At 39.8% G+C, this 6,013-nt stretch overlaps 1 protein-coding gene across 38 annotated transcripts in view; it reads right to left on the reverse strand.

The window, feature by feature from the left end:
• The window catches only part of TMCC1 (transmembrane and coiled-coil domain family 1), a 246,912-nt gene that overhangs the window by 237,113 nt on the left and 3,786 nt on the right, over positions 1–6,013 (reverse strand). The window lies entirely within an intron of this gene.

The raw sequence follows: 6,013 nt of genomic DNA on the forward strand, positions 1-6,013 counted from the left end.
CTCATTGGATACAATGCAGGCCAGAAGATGGTGAAACAGCATCATAAAGAAACGTCAACAGTAATTACATATCCTGTGAAAACAGTTTCGAAAACTAAAAACAAATTAAAGTCTTCAGATGTCCAAATACTAAAAGGATTCATTATCAGCAAATGTGCACTACAAGAAACATTAGAAATCCTTCAATCAGAAGGAAAATCATACCACACAGAAATCTAGAACTATACAAAAGAACAAAGAGCACCAAAAAAAGGTAAAATATATGAATAAACAAAATATACACACATACTGGACAAAGACTTTTATAATAGTATGAGCAGAATCATTTACATTATTAAAATAAAGAAAAAAGCAATATCAAGAATTTTCAGGCTGGGCGTGGTGGCTCACACCTGTAATCCCAGTACTTTGGGAGGCTGAGACGGGAGGATCACTTGAGCCCAGGAATTGGAGACCAGCCTGGGCAACATAGTGCAACCCCATTTCTACAAAATAAAATTAAAAAAGAATTTATACATATCTTCCAACATGCTTGTCTTCCACAAACTTCAAAGTACCCTGATTATTAGAATTAGAACTCAGTTCCCATCACACTTTCCTACAAATCAGTCAATATTATTTCTTCTTTATAAAATGAAGCTCTAAAGTACAAGCTATTTGTCTGATAACAGAGTCTTTTGAAGAAATAAAATTAAAACTAAAATCTCCTTGTTTCCAGCTTAGTATTCTACTACATAAACAGTGGTTTTCAAAATCTTTGAAGGGCTTGCCTACAGAGAAATTCTTTGAGATAAAAAAAAAATGGTGGTCAATATATAATTTATCGATTTTTTTCACTGTCTCAATGGAACTCGAAAGTCATTTACAAATGAGCTACAGCAGGCAGGGCGTAGTGGCTCATACCTGTAATCCTAGCACTTTGGGAGGCCGAGGCAGGCAGGTTGCTTGAGCGCAGGATTCAAAACCAGCCTGGGCAACATGGTGAAACCTCATCTCTACAAAAAATGCAAAAATTAGCCAGAGACGGTGGGACACACCTGCAGTCCCAGCTACTCGGGGAGCTGAGGCAGGAGGATTGCTTGAACCCGGGAGGTCCAGGCTCCAGTGAGCTTTGATTGCACCACTGCACTCCAGCCTGGGTGACAAAGTGAGACCCTGTTTCTACCTAAATAAGTAAATAAATAAGCTACAGCAAAGAATGTTCCTTGTTTTCAAGAAATCTGAAAAACAACAATAGGTTTCAATGAATTGGTCAGGTTGTCCCAAACTGGCAAAAGAAGAAAACTTTTGCCAAGTCTTCCTGAGGAAAATGAATTTGTCAAAGCAAAGGTGTCAAAGCAATCACTGCAAAACAAAGCTTTGGGGTCAGGTGTTGAAGTAGAAAAAGGATCACCTGAGGTCAGGAGTTCAAGACCGGCCTGACCAACATGGTGAAACCCTGTCTCTACAAAAACACAAAAATTAGCCAGGCATGATGGCAGGTGCCTGTAATCCCAGCTACTCGGGAGGCTGAGGCAGGAGAATTGCTTGAACCCAGGAAGCAGAGGTTGCAGTGAGCTGAGATCGTGCCACTGCACTCCAGCTTGGGTGAGACAGAGAGACTTTATCTCAAAAAATAGAAAAAAGGAAAACAATATTTGATGCTATTCTATTATAGTTCAAACCTGAGGGAATGTGGTTAGTCAGAATAAAATCTCTGTAACATCACTGATGCCAAATAGATTACAGAATGGGAATCCTGCCTACTATCCCTCTGAATACATAATAGGTTTTTTTGTTTGTTTGTTTTTTGAGACAGAGTCTCACTCTGTCACCAGGCTGGAGTGCAGTGGCGCAATCTCGGCTCACTGCAACCTCCGCCTCCTGGGTTCAAGCAATTCTCCTGCCTCAGCCTCCCGAGTAGCTGGGATTACAGGCGCCCACGACCACGCCTGGCTAATTTTTGTATTTTTAGTAGAGACAGGGTTTCACCATGTTGGCCAGGATGGTCTCGATCTCTTGACCTCGTGATCCACCCACCTCAGCCTCCCAAAGTGCTGGGATTACAGGCGTGAGCCACTGTGCCCGGCTTGAATACATAATGTTAAATGCAATTCATACACTCGGAGACTGCTTGATACCACTAGCAGACCTCATAACCCAACTGCACAGTGAGAGACCACTTGCTGCTCTCAGACAGATAACTGAATGGTTCACATAACTCAGGATGTTCTTCTGACAGAATTCTAGAGGAAGGCTACCTACTGTTACCCTATCTGGACCAAAATTCTTTATTCTATAAAGACAACAAGAAAATTATGTGATTTCAGTATTCACTAAGGAATACCATATTCCAGGAGAAAGTAGCATTCTTTCAGCACTTTATCCAAAGTCAAGCCATTGGAAAACTTTCTACTTTATATGATAATAAACTTATCAAAAGAAATACAGTGGTTACATACTCAAGAGAATTGAAAACGTATGTTCAAACAAAAGCTTATACAAGAATATTCAAGGCAGCATTATTCATAATAGCAAAAAAGCGGCATTATTCAGAACAGCCTACTGATGAACAGGTACACAAAACGTGGTGTATCCATACAATGGAATATTACTATGCCATAAGAAAGGAATGAAGTACTGATACTTGCTACAACATGGATGAATAAAAACACTGTTAAGTGAAAGACGCTAAAAACAAAAGGGCAAGCCGGGTGCAATGGCTCACACCTGTAATCCCAGCACTTTGGGAGGCTGAGGCAGACCGATCACTTGAGGTCAGGAGTTCAAGACCAGCCTGGCCAACATGGTGAAACCGTTCCTACAAAAAAAAAAAAAAAAAAAAAAAAAATTAGCCAGGTGTGGTGTGTGCACCTGTAATCCCAGCTACTCGGGAGGCTGAGGCAGGAGAATCCCTGGAACCCGGGAGGCGGAGGTTGCAGTGAGCCGAGATCACACCACTGCACTCCAGCCTGGGAGACAGAGTGAGACTCCGTCTCAAATAAAATAAAATAAACAAAAAAACCCCCAAAAGGCCAGGTATTATGATTCCATTTATGTGACATGTTTAGAATAGGCAAACCCATAGGACAAAAATCAGACTGTGGTTGCCAGGGAACAAAGAGAGGGACTGCTTAATAGGTATGGGGTTTCTTTTTGGGGTGATGAAAATGTTCTAGAGTTTGACAGTGGTGGTGGCTGCACATGTTACACTGTGAATGAACTAAAAGCCACTTAACCGTAGATTTAAAATGGTTAACTACATATTTCAAATCATAAATTGTATTTTATAGGAATTTTACCTTCAGAAAAAAAAATACTGGGCTAGGTGCACTGGCTCATGCCTGTAATCCCAGCACTTTGGGAGGCCAAGGAGGGCGGATCATGAGGTCAAGAGATCGAGACCACCCTGGCCAACATGGGGAAATCCCGTCTCTATTAAAAATACAAAAATTAGCTGGGCATGGTGGCATGAGCCTGTAGTCCCAGCTACTCAGGAGGCTGAGGCAGAAGAATCACTTGAACCTGGGAGGTGGAGGCTGCAGTGAGCCAAGATCGCGCCACTGCACTCCAACCTGGCGACAGAGCAAGACTCCGTCTCTCAAAAAAAAAAAGACAACAAAAAAGAACTTCTAAATGTTATTTATCTTGTACCTGTATCTCCACTCCTTAACAAAATACTGTGAGCATTAAAAAAAAGACCACTCAAAAACACTTTTTAAAATATAATATATTGACATTCTAAAAAAGGCAAAACTATAGAGACAGTTAAAAGATCAGTGAGGTTGCCAGAGGCTGGTGTGAGGGAAGTAAATCAGTGAGAGACAAACTTTCTAGAGCTGTGGAACTAATCTGTATGATACTGTAATGTTAAACATAAAATACTAGAAGCTGTCAAAACCCATAGAAATTTATATCACAAAGAATAAACTTTAATGTGTGCAAATTCTTAAATAATTAGGAGATAAAGGTAGCTCAGCAAAAAATGCAGAACGTGACAAAATCTAAATCTATTACAAATACACGAGACAACTTCAGGAAGTAAGTAGGGAAAGCTGCTGACCTAAAAAACATTAGAAATGAGTGCTGTCTATAAAACCAAAGGCAAAAAGAACTATCTGTAAGTCTCTAGTTGATAAACTAGTTTCCCACAGGTATACAGATTAACAGTTCTGAAACCACTATACGTGTATGCTGGAATGGAATAATTAATTCTGGCAGATGGTGGGAGGCAGGTTTTTCACTGATGAAGCAGGAGGTTACATATAAGCAAGGTAAGGTTAGAATGATACATGTGGTAATGAATTAGAGTTGGAGACATCACGAAGTCATGTTTAGCTTAATAAAGACACAGTTACATATAGAAACATATATAGATATGTGTATATACACAGGTTAATATGTACACATATATCTCCTTCCTCCGTCACTTGAGAGGGCCTAGAAGCAACAACACTTCAGTACCAACAAGCACACCTATCACCCAGATCATGGTTTGTAACACCATTCTTCAATAAAAGGTACCAGGGCTCCTTGAGAAATGACGGATTACAGGACTGGAGCAGAAAATATACAAGATGAACCTTAAGAGCATCTTATATTGCCAGAAAGGAAGAAAGTACACACACAATGATGGAGATATGTCAAAGAGAAAGGATACAGGAGCCAACTTAAAGAGCTCCCAATGGCCAAAGCTGAAATAATTTAGCAATGAAATTTAAGTAGATACACCACCCTTAAGGAGGTAGAACATAACTCATCACCACTAAGTGTGGGCTGTACATAGTGACGATTTTCCAGAGTACAGTAGGAAAGAGAGGAGGAAAGAGTAACTTTGCAGAAAACAAACTCTGCCTCAAGCCAGATGAGCAGGGTTAACATCAACACTGATAAGTCATACTGGTAGTATACATCCCTAATATGTGATGAGAATGACACTTTAGCCCTGTGGTCTTCCTTCCAAAAGCATATTACATTCTTGGCCTAACCACAATAAAAACATCAGATAAATCCCAAAGAACGTTCTATAAAAATACCTGACCACGGCTGGGCACAGTGGCTCACGCCTGTAATCCCAGCACTTTAGGAAGCTGAGGAGGGTGGATTGCTTGGTTCTAGGAGTTCGAGACCAGCCTGGGCACCATGGTGAAACCCCATCTCTACATAAAGTACAAAAATTAGCAGAGCATGATGGCACACATCTCTGGGCCCAGCTACTCCGGACATTGAGGTCAGAGGATCACTTGACCCCAGAGTGTTGAGGCTGCAGTGAGATGAGATCGTTCCACTGCACTCCAGTCTTGGTGACAGAGGGAGATCCTGTCTCAAAAAAACAAACAAACAAAACCTGACCAGTAATCTTCAAAACTGCCAAGGTCACTAAATACAATTTCTCAAGTCTGAGAAATTGTCACAACCAAGAGAAGCTAAGGAGACATAATTACTAAATGTAATGTGGTATTGTGGATGGGATCCTGGGATAGTGAAAGAACATTAAGGAAAAAACCTGTGGAAACCTGATAAAGTATGGTCTCTGTGATAATGTATCAATACTGGTTTATTAATACAGACAAATGATCACAGGAATGTAAGACGTTAATAATATGGGCAACAGTGTAGGATAGGCAGGAACTCTGCACTATCTTTGCAATGTTTCTGTAAATCTAAATTTTAAAGTCTATTTTTAAAAATTATAACAAATTTATGATCAACGGCATCCCTGGAATTTTACTCAGTGCATCTAGGACACAAAAGATACTTAAAATATGGTCTTTGCCTTCAAGAAGCTTGTTGTCGCAGTGTGAAGACAAATGCTCATGAAACTAGTATAAAATACAAAAATAAGAAAAAATTAAATTGAAGAGTAAAGATAAAAGTATATTAAGAATATAAAGAAGGTCTAGAATTATCAGGAAAGATTTGGTCAAGGAGATAAAACTTGAATTTGTACCTTAAAATGTACTTCAGAGTAGCAAAGTTAAAAAAAAAAAAAAGAATAAACTAAGCTCACTTACAAGAACAACCAGAAGGGTGA

The sequence above is a fragment of the Pan troglodytes genome, chromosome 2 (assembly GCF_028858775.2).
Source record: "Pan troglodytes isolate AG18354 chromosome 2, NHGRI_mPanTro3-v2.0_pri, whole genome shotgun sequence".
Classification (NCBI taxonomy): domain Eukaryota; kingdom Metazoa; phylum Chordata; class Mammalia; order Primates; family Hominidae; genus Pan; species Pan troglodytes.